Source organism: Ursus americanus, chromosome 25 (assembly GCF_024610735.1).
Source record: "Ursus americanus isolate L20-20 chromosome 25, mUrsAme1.1.p, whole genome shotgun sequence".
NCBI classification, from domain to species: Eukaryota; Metazoa; Chordata; class Mammalia; order Carnivora; family Ursidae; genus Ursus; species Ursus americanus.
The window spans coordinates 13,335,875-13,353,515 of NC_142151.1; the positions used below are offsets into that span (position 1 = coordinate 13,335,875).

Sequence of the window (17,641 nt, forward strand, 5' to 3'; positions counted from 1 at the left end):
GGCACCCTTGTACAAAATTGTTTGACCATGTATGTGAGGGTTTATTTCTGGGCTCTTTGTTCTATTCTGTTGATCTAGATGTCTATCATTCTGTGAGTACCATACTGTTTTGATTACTATAGCTTTGTAGTAAGTTTTGAAATCAGGAAGTGTGAGTCCTCTAGCTTTGTCTTTCTTTTTCAGGATTGTTTGGCTATTGGAAGTCCTTTGAGATTCCATATAAATTTTAGGATGGGTTTTCTACTTCTGCAAAAAATGTTGAAATTTTTATAGAGGTTGCAGTGAATCTGTAGATTACTTTGGATGGTATTGTGAACTCAGTACCAGAAAACTAAATAATCCAATCAAAAACGGGCAGAGGACCTGAATAGACATTTTTCCAATGAAGACAAACACATGGCCAACAGACAAAGGAAAAGATCCTTGACATTACTAGTCATCAGGGAAATGCAAATTAAAAGCACAATGGGTGAGTCAGTTGGTTAAGCATCTGACTCTTCATTTCAGCTCAAGTCATGATCTTGGTTTTGAGATCTAGCCCCGGGTCAGGCTCCATGCTCAGTGCAGAGTCTGCTTGAGTTTCTCTCTCTTTCTCTCCCTCTGCCCCTCTCCCTGCTCTCTAAATGAATGAATGAATGAATTTTTTTTTAAAGTACAGTGAGATATTTTACACCTGTCAGAATAGCTAAAATCAAAACACAAGAAATAACAAGTATTTGCCAGGATGTGAAGGACAGGGAACAACTTGTGCACTGTGGTGGGAATACAAATTGGTACAGCCACTGTGGAAAACAGTATGGAGGATCTTCAAAAAACTAAGAATAGATATTGTTACCATATGATCTAGTAATTCAACCAGTGGGTATTTATCCAAAGAAAACAAAAACACTAATTTGAAAAGATATAGGCACCCCTATGTTTATTGCAGCATTATTTACAATAGCTCAGTATGGAAGTATTGACTCATAGATGTCCATTCATAGATGAATAGACACACACAGAGGAATATTAGTCGTAAAAAATAATGAAAACTCACCATTTGCAACAACATGGATGGACCTTAGGGGCTATAATGCCAAGAGAAATAAAGACAAATAGCATATGATTTCACTCATATGGAATTTAAGGAATTTAAAGGAATTTAAGAAACAAAACAAAAATAGACAAAAAACAGACTCTTAAATACAGAGAACTGGTGGTTGCTAGAGGGGAGGTGAGTGGGGGGATGAGTGATAAAGGGGATTAAGAGAACACTTTTCTTGATGAGCGCTGAGAAATGTATAGAATTTTTGAATTTACCTGAAACTAATGTAACACTGTATGTTAATTATACTTGAATAAAAAATAAAACTTACAAATCCTGATATTAAGTCTTCCAATTCATGAAACATGAGTTGTCTTTCCATTTATTTTTATCTTCCTCGGTTTCTTTCAGTAGTGTTTCAGAGTTTTCATTGTAACTGATTTTTGTGTGTTAACTTCTACTTTGCTGAATTCATTTATTAGTTCTAAAATTTTTTTGTGGACTCTTTAGGATTTTCTATGTATAAAATCGTATCGTCTGCAAATAGAGACAATTTTACTTCTTCCATTCCGATTTGGATGTTGTTTATTACTTTTTTCTGCCTAATGGCTCAGGCTAGAACTTGTAGTACTATGTTGACTAGAAATGGTGAAAGTGGGCATCCTTGCCTTGTTCCCGATCTTAGAGGAGAAGCTTTCAGTCTTTCAGCATTGAATATGGTTTGCTCTGGGTTTTTCATATATGGCTTTTATTAGTTTCCTTCTATTCCTAGTTTATTGGGTGTTTTTATCATGAATGGGTGTTGAATTTTGTCAAATACTTTTTCTGTTATCAATTGAGATTATCATTTAGCTTTTATCCTTTGTTCTGTTAATGCTGTGTGTTAATACCATTCAAGTTCCTATGTTGAACCATCTTTGCATTATGGGACTAAATCCCACTTGGTCATAATATATAATCCTTTTAATATGCTGTTGAATTCTGTTTGCTAGCATTTTCTGAAGGCTTTTTGCATCACTGTTCATAAGTGATAATGGTCAGAAGTTTTCTTTTCTTGTAGTATGTTTGGCTTTGCTATTAGGATAATGATGGCCTTATAAAATGAGCTAGAGTCTTCCTTCCTCCTCAGTTTTTTGGGAAATTCTGAGGACTGGTGTTAGCTCTTCTGTAAGTATTTTGTAAAATTTGCCAGTGAAGCCATTAGGTCCAAGACTTTTTTTTGTTGTTGGGAGTTTTTTTTTAAATTACTGATTCAGTGTCCTTGCTAATTAGAAGGTGTTCTGATTTTCTGTTCTTTATGATAGTCTTGGTAACTTTTGTATTTCCATGAATTTGTCCATTTCATCTAGGCTATCCAATTTGTTGCTGTGAAATTGCTCATACTACTCTCTTATAATCTTTGTTTCTGTAGATTCAGTAGTAATGTCCCCTTTTTTGTCTCTGATTTCAATAACTGAGTCTTCTCTCATTTTTTCTTAGTTTCATCTAGCTAAAGTGTTGTCACTTTGTTGCTCTTTTTAAAGAACCAATTTTGGGGGGCGCCTGGGTGGCTCAGTCGCTAAGCGTCTGCCTTTGGCTCAGGGCGTGATCCCAGCATTATGGGATCGAGCCCCACATCAGGCTCCTCTGCTGGAAGCCTGCTTCTTCCTCTCCCACTCCGCCTGCTTGTGTTCCCTCTCTCACTGGCTGTGTCTCTCTGTCACATAAATAAATTAAAAAATCTTTAAAAAAAAAAAAAGAACCAATTTTGGTTTTATTTTCTCTATTTTTCTGTTCTCTGAGAGATATCATGTGTCTTTGTTATAATTGTTACTGTTTCCTTCCTTCTGCTAGCTTTGGGATTGATTTGTTCTTTTTCTAGTTAGCTTGTTGATTTGAGAGCCTTGTTTTTTTTTTTTTAATATGTTTAGAGTTATAAATTTTCCTCTTAGCACAGATTTGCACCATCCTTTAAGTTTTGGTATATTGCATTTTAGGTTTCATTCATCTCTATTTTTAGATTTCCCCTGTGATTTTTTTTTCTTTGATCAGTTGGTTGCTTAAGAGTGTGTTGTTTAATTTCCACACACTTCTGAATTTTTCAGTTTTTTCTGTTATTGATTTCTAACTTCATTCTTTTGTTGTTAGAGAAGATATTTTGTATGGTGTTTATCGTTTAAAATGTATTGAGAATTTATGGCCTAACAAATGGTCTATCCTGGGAAGTGTCCCCTGTGCACTTGCAAGAATATATGTTCTATTGTTGTTGGGTAGAACGTTCTGTATATGTCTGTTAGATGTAGTTGGTTTACTGTGTTGTTTAAGTTCTCTGTTTCCTTGTTATCTTTTGTCTAGTTGTTCTGTATTGAGAATGGGGTGTTGAGGTCTCCAGCTAGTATTGTAGAACTACCTATTTCTCCAGTTCTGTCCATTTTACTTAATATATTTTGATGGTCTGTGATGAGGTGTGTAAATAAATGTCTTACAATTGTTATGCCTTCTTGCTGTATTGAACTTTTTATTAATAATGTCTTTCTTTGCCTCTTGTATGTAACCGTTTTTGATTTAAAGTTTATTTTTCTGAATTTGTATAACCATTCCTGCTCTCTTTTGGTTACTGTATACATGGAACCATCCTTTCAGTTTCAGCCTATTTGTGTCTTTGGATATAAAGTGAGTCTTTTGTAGATATCATATAGTTAGATCATACTTTTTACAAATTCATAGTGCCAATCCCCGTCTTTTGATAAAATAGTTTATTCCATTTACATTTAAAATAGTTACTAAGGAGGAGGGACTTCTGTGATTTTGCTCCTATTTCATTTATGCCTTATAGCCTTTTTTTTGCCTTTCATTTACTGCATTCTGTCTTTTTTTGGGTTGAATTTATTTTTTTGTAGTAAAATGTTTAAATTCCTTTCACATTTTCTTTTGTATATTCTATAACTATTTTATTTGAAATTACTGTGGGTATTATATTTAACACACTAAAGTTATAACACTCTAACTTGAATTCATGTCAGATTAACGTCAGTAACATAAAAAAACTCTGCTCCTTTATAGCTTCATGTTCACCCCTTTCAGATGTTGATATCACAGCGTTACATCTTTATACATTGTCCAAAATTATAAACTAATAATTTTTAAAAATGCGTTGATCTCTCAAACATGTAAAAAACAAAAAAAAAATGGAGTTACAATTGTTATAATAATGCTAGCCTTTATAATTGTCCATATTTACCTTTACTGAAATCTTTACTTATTCATACAGCTCAAAGTTACTCTCAACTGTCCTTTCATTTCTACCTAGAGGACTGTCTTTAGCATTTCTTGAAGGACAGGTCTAGTGGTAATGAACTCCCTCAGCTTTTGCTTATCTGGGAATGTCTTAATTTCTTACACACTTTTGAAGGACGGTTTTGCCACATACAGGCATACCTCGGAGATACTGTGGATTCGGTTCCAGACCACTGCAGTAAACTGAATATTGCAGTAAAGTGAGTCAAGTGAAATTTTGATTTCTGAGGGCATATAAAAGTTATGTTTACACTGTGCTGTAGTTTATTAAGTGTCCAATAGCATTAAGTCTAAAAAAAAAAAAAAACAACCATGTACCTTAATTAAAAAATGCTTTTTTGCTAAGAAATGCTAACTATCTCAGCTTTCAGCAAATCATAATCTTTTTGCTGATGGAGGATCTTGCCTTGTTGTTAATTGCTGCTGACTGATTAGGGTAGTGGTTGCTGAAGATTGGCGTGGCTGTGGCCATTTCTCAAAATAAGAAAACAATATGGGGGTGCCTGGGTGACTAGGTTGAGCATCTGCCTTCAGCTCAGGTCATGGGATCGAGTCCTGTGTCCGGCTATCTGCTCAGCTGGGAGTCTGCTTTTCCCTTTTACTCTCCTTCTGTGCTTTCCCTCTCTCACTCTCCTTCAAATAAATAAAATATTAAAAAAAAAAAGAAAACAATATAGTTTGCTGCATTAACTTACTCTTCCTTTCACAAACAATTTCTCTATAGCATGCAAGCCTGTTTGATAGTGTTTTACTCACAGTAAAATTTCTTTCAGAATGGAAATCAGGCCTCTCAAACCCTGCCACTGCTTTATCAACTAAGTTGATGTAATATTCTAAGTCCTTTGTTGTCATTTCAACACTATTGTACATTCTCATCACCAGTGCACAGGAGTTCCAGTTTCTCCACATCCTCACCAATGCTTATTATTTTCTGTTGTTTGGATAATAGCTATCCTGATGGTTAAGTGGTATCTCATTGTGGTTCTGTTTTGCATTTCCCTAATGATGAATGATGTTGAGCATCTTTAATGTGCTAAGTGACATTTGTATATCTTCTTTGGAGAAATGTCTACTACACCGTCTGCCCGTTTATGAATTGGGCTTTGGGACTTTTTTGTTCTTTTTAATAGCTTTTATTCACGTCTGCATTGTATTTAACTCCTGCTGCTTCTGGTGATCTGCTTGAGGAATAGGATGACTTCTTTATGATTTCCTGCGGTGCTGGTATGTAGAAGGAGGTGCTAGCAAATACTTGTATTATGGTGGAGTTGGCCAGTCATCCAGGCAGATTTTGCAGCCTACTTATTTGCCTATGGCAATAGCTGGTAGTTGGAGACTTGGGGACAGTGAAGAAATTAACATGAATTGAGTTCCTTTTCTGTGCCAGATACTATGTGATGCATAACTTCATAGAATTCTCATAGTACTACTTTAACTAGATAGTATTAAATTTATAGATAAAACTGAGTTCAAGGAAGTTAAATTCCTATTCTTACATCACATAGGTAGTAAATGGCTGTCTCTGGATTCAAATTCCCAGGTCTACCTGACTCCAGAGCTTATACTTTTTTCATTATATCTTGCTGCTTCCCTTCCCTGGCCTAAATTTAACCAGAGAGCAAGCCTTTGAACCTGGATATTGTTGAAGGACGATGATGAGTTGAACATTTTACCTCATTCTTTGGGAGGAGAAAGTGGAGAAGATTGTGAAAAGCTAAGTTCATAACAGTGGACAGGATTGCTTGAAGACATTGAGGTGTTTCATCTGTAGGTACTGATCACCTTTGGAAAGGTTATATCTACTTTGGTTATGACATCCTCTAGTTTTGTATCTTTGGTACTATAAATCAAAGTCATTAGTCATAGACAAATGGGTGCCTGGGCCTAAATGGATAAACTGCTTTCTATAACCTACCACAAATTCCCTTGACGCCTGAGGGCCCCTCTACTTCTCTGAGTCTTAAGAAAGGCAAGAGTAAAGGGAACAAATATTTTTATCAAGATCCTACTGTATGGTGGGCAAACTAAAAAGGAGGTGATTATTATTCCATCTTTACATATGAGGAAACTAAGGCTCACAGATCTAAAGTAAACCATCCAGATCACACAGCCAGTAATAATAGGGCTGAATTTGGTTTTTTTCAGGGACTAAGTTCCCTGTCTTAGAAATCCAGGGTCAAGATGCTGGGAGATTCAGTGTCTGGTGAGGGCCTACTTCCTTGTTCATAGATGGCCACCTTTTTGTTGTGTCCTCACATAGTAGAAAGGGTAAGTGAGCCCTTTGGGGTCTCTTGTAAGGGCACTAATCCCATTCATGAGGGCTCCATCCTCTTGACCTAATCACCTCCTAAAGGGCCTGCCTCCTCATACTATCACATTAGGGAGTAAGTCTCAACATATGAATTTGGAGGGATACAACATTCAGTCTAGAGCACTCAATGAGAAGGTTCTTTATTGGCCCTTTGGTAGTTATTGGAAACTGTTAGGAGGTTGCATCTCTTCACACCAAACACTGTGGTGAGTTGACATATTATTGTGGGCTGGTCTGCACTTGTGGTCTCTTATGCCTCATAGTTTAAGCAAAACCATGATGATAGCCTATCTGGATAGCTTCTTCTCCTCGGTGAGATTGGTGCTCCTCTGAGGTGACTGAATGGAGATAAAAGTTCCTAAGGGAACCAGTCATGGAGGGTACTCTTTTTCTAAATACCCCAAAGGAATTGATCACCAGTATATATCATAAGACCCTGTCCAAGTTGGGCTGAAAATTTTCAGACTTTTCCTTCCTTTAAAAGAAGAGAACTTTTGAGAACTGGAGTTTGTTTATTTTTTTAAAGATTTTATTTGTTCATTTGACAGAGAGCACGAGAGAGCACAAGCAGGGGGAAGGGCAGAGGGAGAGGGAGAAGCAGGCTACACACTGAGCAGGAAGCCTGACATGGGGCTCAATCCCAGGACCCTGGGATCACGACCTGAGCCGAAGGCAGATGTTTAACTGACTGAGCCACCCAGGCGCCCCGAGAACTGGAGTTTATATTAAAGAATACACATGGCTTATGTGCTTCTGTCTTTGAAATAGACCATGACCAATAGAATAAAAAACCTTATTGGGGGCACCTGGGTGGTTCAGTCCGTTAAGCATTTGCCTTCAGCTCGGGTCATGATCCCCGTGGTCCTGGGATCGAGTCCCGCGTTGGGCTCCCTGCTCAGCAGGGAGTCTGCTTCTCCCTGTACCCCTCCACCCTGCTCGTGATATCTCTCCCTTTCTCTCTCTCTCTCTCTCTCAGATAAATAAATAAAATCTTAAAAAAAAAAACAAAAACCTTATTGGCTTGGGGGAGAATTTCTTTTTTTGTAATCTATTGCTTAATTATACCTTCACAGTAACATTAGTCAAACTTACATAGATTTCAGGATTCTGTAGCAGGAAACGGAGCTTATTATACTGTTTCTCAAATAGGGGCCTCACTACTCATAATACTCATTTTTAGTCTTGGAAGCGGCTAAGCCTTTAAAAGTTAAGGAATTCAGTTTGGTAATAGCCTAGATTAATACCCATATGGTTCTGCTATATACTTTAGAAAAATGTTTTTTTTCCTACCTGATATTTCAGAAAGAAAAAGATTGCTCAGCAAAATATTTCCCAAATTTTTAACCCTGATGATTTTTCCACTCAGCACTTTACACAAAGAGGTAGGTACAGATGGCAGCTTGCTGGATCTGTGTAATAATCAGTCTTGGTCCTCGCTCATTCCCCGGAGCCCACTCTCCATTCCTGTGTAAACAAAGTAGTTTCAACCAGGGTCTGATAGGGTCTTAAGAAATGCCTCCAGTAGTTACCGCTGGTAAATATGGAATCTATTAGATCAGGTTTTTAACTCAGTAAGTACTCCGTGTGTGTCACTGTTTTAAAGCTAAAGAAGAATTAGGAAACTGAGGGTAACGAGCCTGTTGTCTTACACAGTAAGGAAGACATAATTTAGAAATTTTAACATGAAAAGCTAATCATAAAGATGTGGAAGAATAGAGGATTAAGACTGAAGTGTCATGATAGCTATAATTTTTTAATGGCTCAGGAAAAGAAAAAATAGAAAAGGGTGAAGTAGAATAAAATGTTAGTTGTTGAATCTAGATGGTCAAAATTTGGGAAGATGTATATATATGTGTGTGTGTGTGTATTTCTTTTTGTATGTTTGAAAATTTATATAATAAGTAAAAAAATATCTTAACTGTAAATAACATTTATAAAACTAAACAAAAATAACTTCAAGATGATTTATGGTTCATTCTCTATTACCCAAAGGCTTGGGTTTTCTTTAGAGTTGGTAAGTAAAAATTAAAACAGAGGTGTAACCCTAGCGGCTCTCAGAGGCCAGGCAGCTAATGTGCTGGGGGCAGCGGGCTGGCCATAAGGCAGTAAGAGGTTGGGGGGGGTTAGAGAGCAGGAGAGTCTGCACCTCACCGAAAACATCCACAGTCTTTAAAAAACAGTAATGTGCATTCAGAATAAAAACAGTTCGAAGGGCTGGCAGTTTGTGGTCTCCTACAAATGATAACATTTACCATCTCTAAATTTACCCAGCTTTCTGTTCTCCCTCCTCCTTCTATCAAAAGATAGTAGGAGTGGTTCAGTCATCAAAATGAGGGAAATGGGTTCCTTTTTTAAAGAGGAAGAGTAGAGGTTTGGTTTTGTGAGCCACAGTTGAGTTGTGGCTCCTCTGCTTTAGCCTTTCAACCCTCTGGAAGCTTGGGGTGGCTCTCACTTTACCCTGGCCTTTAATACAAGCTCCCAGTGGTCTCCTCAAGCACTGGGAGCACTCATTCACTTTAGAAGAGCAGATTCAGACTGTGACCAGGTCTCATTCTTACATACATGTGGAGAACACAGAGTAGTACCTACCTCTAGAAAGCTTTTTCTCCCTAAGTCTTCCTCAGCTTACTCTTTGCTTGGAATTTCAACAGTAGAATGCATCCTCACCTGTGGGATACACTCCAAGAGAACCTTTTAGGTACCAAGTGCTGTATGATAGACGTAAGAGGTAAATAGGTAAGTAAAATAGGGTCTCCATCTTCTACCAGTTTACAGTTTGTTGCGAGGCTTTTAATTGCCTTGGAGAAGTTACTGCTTTAAGGTATATTCAGCCATATAAACCTTGGTGAGAATGAAAGATAAGGAACTGGTTTTGGCTTACGTAGTTGGGGATACTTGAGGCAAGGAAAGAGGGGAGAACTGCCCAAGACGATGTTACAGATGAGAAAGACCTTGGTTACTTTTTTGTTAAAATGGGTTAATTTGCTTAAAAGTTTTGGAAGGAAAATACGGTCATATGGTTTTAAAAAATGTTAAAATTATGCCCCTTACCCTGGCTCTCTATCTTTCTAACTCTTGTCATTCCAGAATCTTTATGCAAATATAAGCATATACGAATATGTATTTTTATTTACTTGTATATCCCCCATTTTTTACACAACGGTAGCTTACTCAATACACTATCCTTTATACCTTCTTTCATTACTTGATATCTTTTTTTTTTTTTTTTAAAGCACTTGTTAGCATTTACTGAACCTCCCTCCCTGTGGCTTTAAGCTACCAGGACACAGCACTCCCCCCCCCCCCCCCCCACCTCCCGCCCCACCATCTTCTCAGCTCTTCTGCTGAAGACTTTGACCTTCACAGTGACAGGCTGCTTTGAGACCTTCCCCTTCCCCAGAACTTTGTAGCAGCCTGATCGCACCACATCAGTGATAGCAGCAGCTTTAGGCTTGTTTCTGGCAGCATTTGCCCGTGTCTGCTCACTGACCAAGGTCCACGGTTTATCAAGGTTGACAGTTGGGCAGAAGCTCTTGTTCCTAAGTGGTAATACCTCATACCAACTTTCCCCGAGTAGCCTGAGTGATGTCTGTTTACCCCAGCCTCCTGGGTGCTTCTGCGGCTTGCCCATGTGGCCATGGCCATGGATCACATGATTCCCTACTTTCTGGGTCTTCCTCAGTCTGGATGGCATGTTGGCAGCCTAGGCAGAAGAGTTATTACCTAATATCTTATGGAGACTTTTCTGTGTGAATACATACAGAGCTCCTTTGTTGTTTCCTGTGGTCATGTATTTATGGATGTATTTTGATTTAATTAACAAGCTCCCGACTGATGGACACTGAGTGTTTGCTCATCTTTTACTGTGACAGTCACCATTGTAACAAATAATCTTATATATATATCTTATACAAATTTAGCATGTGTGCTAATTTGTATGTAAATTCCTAGTAGTGAAACAGCTGCATCAAGGGCTTTACGGATTTGTAATTTTGATATCCATGTCAAATTGCCCTCTCTGGGGGTGTTCATGACTTACACACCAATCAGCAATGCCTGTCATAGTTCTGTCTACAGAGTTTTTATCATGCTTTTGGTTTTTACCAGTGTGAAAGTGAAGAATGGCCTTGCAGTGAAGTTTCGATTTCTCTTTTTCTTAGGATGAATAAGGTTGTACATCTTTTCTTATAGCTGAGGCATTGATACTTCCTCTTCTGTGAAATGCCTATTCATATCCTTTGCCCATCTTTCTTTTGCTGATTTATTACTTGCCAATTTCTAGGAGCTCTTTGTGATATGAGTTGCAGACATTTTTCCCAGGGCTGTTGTGTTTTTTGTTTTTTTTTTAACTTATGGTGGTTTTTTTTTTGCCATGAGGATTCTTGATTTTTATACTGTTGAATTTATCAGAGTTTCCATATGGCCTTTGCATTATCCTGGCCCAATACTGATAGCACAAAATCATTCGTTTTTCTTTTCATGGCGCCTCCTCACTCTGTTCCTTCTTCTTGGATTGACAGCAAAAAGCTTTGGGTACCTTCTTCCTCAAGTCTGTTCCTGGGACTGTATCTTTGTCAGTTTTAGTCCTTGGTAATTAGTCCTTGATAATTTTGTTTGGAGATTTTAGTGGTCTGAAAAATCCCCCATTTTCTTGATTTCAGGCACTCCAGAAAAGTGTTTGGCATTTTCTTATAAAACTAAACATCTGATTACCATGCAACCCAGCAATTGTAGTCTTGGGCATTTATCCCAGAGAAATGGAAATTTGGTTGTACGAGACCCTGTGCACCACTATTCATAGAAGCTCTGTTTTTAATAGCCCCCAAACTGGAAACTACCCACATGTCCTTCAGTAGATGGATGGTTTAACAAACTGGTACATACATACCGTGGAATACTGCTCAGAAATGAGAAGGAACAAACTACTGAAACATGCAACAGCTTCGATGAATTTCTAATGTAATATGTTGGGTGGAAAAAGTCAATCCCCAAAGCTTACATATTATATTATCCCATTTATTAAACATTTTTGAAATGACAAAATTTTAAAAATGGTGAACAGATTAGTGGTTGCCAGGGGTTAAGGATCGGGAGAGGAATGACAGAGAGGTGGCTGTGGTTCTAAAAAGCAACACAAATCTTTGTGGTGATGGAACAGCTCAGGATCCGACTGCGGTGGCGGATACATGAACATACACATGTGAAAAAATTGTATAGAATTAAATCTAGTAGACATCCTCATCTGTGGGATACACTCCAAGACTACCAGTAGACACCTGAAACTGTATACTACCGAACCTTATATACTAGGTTTTTTTCCTATATGTACATACCTGTGATAATGTTTAACCTAGAAATTAGGCACAGTAAGATTAATAATAAAATAGAGCAATTTTAACCCTATACAGTAATAAAAGTTACGTGAATGTGTGCTCTCTCTGTCTCAAAATGCCTTACCATACTGTACTCACCCTTCTTGTGATGACATGAGATGACAAAATGCCTACGTGATGGGATGAAGTGAGGCGAATGACGTAGGCATTGTCATATACTGTTAGGCTACTATCGACCTTTTGGCAATATGTCAGGAGTATCATCTGCTTCTGGACTGCAGTTGACCACTACTGTACGCAGGCGTGCATGCTCGTGAATGCTCACGCACGCACACACACACGAGTGCAAGTAAAATGAGGACATCTGATAAGATCAGTGGATCGTGTCACTGTCAGTATCCTGGCTGTGATAGTGTATTGTAGGTTTGCAAGATGTTACCTTTGGGGGAACTTGAGTAAAAGGATACACAAGATCCTATATGCAGGATCTCAATAAAAGTTTCAATTAAAAAAATAAATCCCCATTTCTGCAAACAGCAGCTTCATCAAAAGCTACTGTGTGGAGGCAGGTTCAGCTGGAGGAACTGGTGCTCTGCTGTGCCAGGATCAGCAGTGGGATGTGGGGGAACAGAGCAGTGCCTCAAGTTCAACCCCGCACCGTCAGGCGAGATGAAGATCTGAGAACACAGACTGGCGTTTCCAAGGATTCTCTGGGATAGCCCAACTGGGTAGCGCATTGTACGGCCTGTTGAAGTGGGGGTTGGGGGGCAGGGAGAAGACTGGTTTTAGTTCTAGTACCTCAGAAATCAGTGAAGGTTTGGCATTGGTGATTAAGGGCAGGAATAAGGAGCGAAGACGAGCTTTGATGTGGGTGGGTTTATCCTGATCATGCCCAGCATGTGCCCCATGGCCATATTTATTTTGGTATACCTCATGCTATATAATTGGTCTGGTATGAAACAGAGTGTGGCCTAGCATAGTGGTTCTAAAAGTGTGGTAGGGTGATCCCTGAGATCCCCAGGACCGCTAGGGATTCTCTGAAGACAAAACTATTTTCACAATAATGCATAGACATTTGCTAATTACTCTTACTCTCTTAGAAATGTACGATGGAGTTTTCCAGAAGCTACGTGTTGTAAAAGCAACATATTAAATGCAGAAGCAGATATGAGAATCCGCTTTCTGTTAAGCCAGACATTGAAAAAAAAACTTATAAATTTAAACCAGTGCCACTCTTCTTTTTTGTTTTGGAAACTATAGTTATTTCTTTTAAAATATGTTATTTATGTTAACATGTAATGAGATTGTTATTTTAAAATAATTGAATATTCAAGAATTTTCTCAGTTTTAATTTTTAATAGGTGAATATATTATAAACCACATAAACAAAAACTTTTTGGGGTCCTCAATAATTTTTGAAAAGGTAAAGGAGTCCTAAAGTTTGTGAACCTTTGGCTTGGCAGAAAGTATTTGACCAAAAGTTGTTATGCTTGAGTTCTAGTTAAGACTTTGATGTGTGACTATGGACAAGTCATTTAGCCTCTTTAATTGATCTTTCCTTACATAAATGCTAATAATTATCCTGATCTACTTACCACACCTTAAAGAAAAATAAGTTTATATGAAAGGCTTTGAAAATATAATGTCCTATAAAATGTAAGGAATTTAATAGTTATGCAACAAAACTGATATTGGAAGAATACATAAAGAATAGGAGTTTCTGGTGTGTTCGCTGACATTCTATTCACATTTTAATTTTTTTCATTTATGCATCTCCTCCTAACAGGGTCCTTTACATTTTATTTCTGTTTCTCAGTTTTTCAAACAACCATTTTAAAAAATCATTACTGAAGTATAGCTGACATACAGTGTATTAATTTCAGTTGTACAACATGGTGATTCCACAACTTTGTACATTACTCAAAGCTCACCACAAGAAGTGTCATCACCATCTGTCACCATACAACATTATTACAACATTATTGACTATATTCCCTACTCCCTACTTTTGATCTCCATGACTTACTTACTTTAGAACTGGAAATGTGTACTTCTCAATCCTCTTCACCTATTTCACCCATCCCCCCACCCATGTCCCCTCTGGCAACCACCAGTTCTCTGTATTTAAGAGTATGTTTTGGGGCTCCTGGGTGGCGCAGTCGTTAAGCGTCTGCCTTCAGCTCAGGGCGTGATCCCGGCGTTCTGGGATTGAGCCCTGCGTCCGGCTCCTCTGCTGGGAGCCTGCTTCTTCCTCTCCCACCCCTCCTGCTTGTGTTCCTTCTCTCACTGGCTGTCTCTCTCTCTGTCAAATAAATAAATAAAATCTTAAAAAAAAAAAAAGAGTATGTTTTGTTTTTTAGATTCTACAAGTAAGTGAAATCATATGTTATTTGTCTTCCTCTGTTTGAATTACTTCACTTAACATTATACCCTATAGGTCCATCCCTGTTGTCACAAATGGAAAGATTTCATTTTTTTTTTTTTTTCTTACGACTAATATTCCTGTGTGTGTACGTGTCTGTCTGTCTTTGTGTCTTCTAGATCTGCGTATCTTCTTTATCCATTCATGTATTGATGGACATTTGGGCTACTTCCATAATTTAGCTACTGTGAATGATGTTACAATAAACATAGGGGTACATATATCTTTTCAAATTAGTGTTTTCATTTCTTTGGATAAATTTTCAGTAGTGGAATTACTGGATCATATGGTATTTCTATTTTTAATTTTTTGAGGAACCTCCAAACTGTTTTACACAATGGTTGCACCTATTTACATTCCTACCACGACACTGAGAGTTCCCTTTTTTCCACATCCTTGCCAACACTTGATGTTTCTTGTCTTTTTAATGCTAGTCATTCTGACTGGTGCGAGGTGGTTATCTCATTGTGGTTTTGATTTGTATTTCTCTGATGATTAATGCTGTTGAACATCTTTTCCATGTGTCCATGAGCCATCTCTATGTCTTTGGAAAAATGTCTGTTCAGGTCCTCTGCCCATTTTTAAATGAGATTGATTAGTTTTGTTTTTTGTTTTTTGTGGGTTTTTTTTTTTTTTGGTGTTGTCTAAATTCTTTATGTATTTTGGATATTAGCCCCTTCTCAGATATATCATTGGTAAATATCTTCTCCCATTCACTCGGTTGCCTTTTTGTTTTGTTGATGGTTTTTGTTTTTTGTTATACAAAAGCTTTTTATTTTCATAGAGTCTCAGTAGTTTATTTTTGCTTTTGTTTCCCTTGCCCAAGGAGAAATATCCATAAATATGTTGTAAGGCTGAAGTCCAAGAGATAACTATGTTTTCTTTTATGGTTTCAGGTTGCACATTTAGGTCTTTAATTCATTTTGAGTTTACTCTTATGTATGGGATTAAGACAGCGGTCCAGCTTCATTTTTTCGCATGTAGCTGCCCAGTGTTCCCAGCACCATTTATTGAAAAGACTGTCTTTTCCCCATTGTATATTCTTGGCTCCTTTGTTGTAGATTAATCGACCATATAGGTGTGGGTTTATTTCTGGGCTCTCTGTCCTGCTCCATTGGTCTGTTTTTGTGCCATTACCATACCATTCTGATTACTATAGCTTTGAAGTAGATCTTGAAGTGTGGGGTTATGATTTGTTCTTCTTTTTCAAGATTGCTTTGGCTATTCCATGTCTTTTGTGGTTCCTGTATAATTTTAGGATTATTTGTTCTTGTTCCATGAAAAATGCTGTTGGTATTTTGATAGGGATTGCACTGAATCTGTGGATTGCTTTGGGAAGCATGGACATTTTAACAGTACAAATTTTTCCAATCCAGGCACGTGGTAGATCTTTCCGTTAGTGTCATCTTCAGTTTATTTCATCAGTAATGTCTTACAGTTTTCAGAGTTTAGGTCTTTCACCTCCTCAAGTTTATTCCTAAGTATTTTATTCTTTTGGGTGCAATTTTATTTTTTTAAAAGATTTTACTTATTTGAGAGAGAAACCACAAGCAGGGGGAGGGGCAGAGAGAAAGGGAGAAGCATACTCCTCTGCTGAGCCTGGAGCCTGATGTGGGGCCCAATCCCAGGACCCTGGGGATCATGACCTGAGCTGAAGGCAGACGCTTAAGTGACTGAACCACCCAGGTGCCCCTTGGGTGCAATTTTAAATGGGATTTTAAAAATTTCTTTTCCTGCTACTTCATTTTTAGAGTATAGAAGTATAATAGGTTTCACTATATTAATTTTTGTATCCTGCAGCTATATTGGATTCATTTTTTTTTTTAAGATTTTATTTATTTGAGAGAGGGAAAGCACGAGCAGGGAGAAGGGGGCAAAGGGAGAGGGAGAAGCAGGCTCCCCGCTGAGCAGGGAAGTCTGATGTGGGCTCAATCCTAGAACCCCGGAATCATGACCTGAACCAAAGGCAGATGCTTAACTGAACCACCCAGGCCCTCCTCGTTTATTAGTTCTAAGAGCTTTTGTTTTTTGTTTTGTTTTTTAAAGATTGTATTTATTTATTTGAAAAAGACAGCCAGCGAGAGAGGGAACACAAGCAGGGGAGTGGAAGAGGAAGAAGCAGGCTCCTAGTGGAGGAGCCTGATGTGGGGCTCGATCCAAGAACGCTGGGATCACGCCCTGAGCCGAAGGCAGACGCTTAACGACTGCACCACCCAGGTGCCCCATTCTAAGAGCTTTTGGATGGAGTATTTAGGGTTTTCTATATCATATATAGCATGTGTTCTGCAAATAAAGACAGTTTTACTTCTTTCTTACCAATTTAAATGCTTTTATTTCCTTTCCTTGTCTGATTGCTGAAGCTAGGACTTCTAGTACTATGTTGAATAAAAGTGGTGAGAGTGGACATTCTTGTCTTGTTTCTGATCTTAGAGGAAGAGCTTTCAATTTTTCACCTTTGAGTGTGATGTTAGCTGTGTTTCATACTTTATTATATGGAGGTATGTTCCCTATAAACCCACTTTGTTGAGAGTTTTTATCATGAACAGATGTCGTATTTGTCAATTGCTGTTTCTGACTCTACTGAGATGATCATATGGTTTCTATCTTTTCTTTTGTTAGTATGATGTATCACATTTGCTGATTTGTGAATATTGAACCACCCTTGCATCTGTGGAATAAATCTCACTTGATTGTGGTGAATGATCTTCTAACGTATTGTTGAATTCGGTTTGCTCATATTTTGTCGGGGATTTTTGCATCTGTGTTCATCAAGTATGTTGGCCTGTGTTTTTCTTTTTTTATAGTGTCTTTGGTTTTGGTAATGGTGAAGCTGGCCTTGAAGAATGAATTTAGAAGTTTTCCTTCCTCTTCTGTTTTTTGAAATAGTTTGAGAAGACTAGGCTTTCACTCTTTTTAAAATGTTTGGTACATATAAAAAAATAATAAAGTATCTTTGGAGAAGTGAAAAAAAATAAAATGGTACAATTCATCTGTAGCCATCTGCTCCTGGACTTTGGTTTGAAAGGAGTTTGTTGTTGTTGTGTTGTTGTTGTTGTTGTTGTTACTACTGATTCAGTTTTATAACTAGTAATTGGTTTGATCAAGTTTTCTATTCTTCCTTACTCGGTTTTGGAATATTGTATGTTTCTATGTATGATTGGATGATAAATTCATCCATTTCTTCTAGGTTGTCCAATTTGTTGGCATATAAGTTTTAATTGTAGTCTCTTATAATTCTTTGTATTCTATGATGTCAGTTATTATTTCTTCTCCTC

The 17,641-nt window shown here is 37.7% G+C and overlaps 1 protein-coding gene and 1 pseudogene across 1 annotated transcript in view; one reads left to right on the forward strand and one right to left on the reverse strand.

Moving 5' to 3' along the window:
* The window catches only part of BORCS5 (BLOC-1 related complex subunit 5), a 92,870-nt gene that overhangs the window by 48,804 nt on the left and 26,425 nt on the right, over positions 1–17,641 (forward strand). The gene's annotated exons all lie outside the window — the stretch shown is intronic.
* On the reverse strand, positions 9,883–10,305 carry LOC123781757 (large ribosomal subunit protein uL15 pseudogene; annotated as a pseudogene).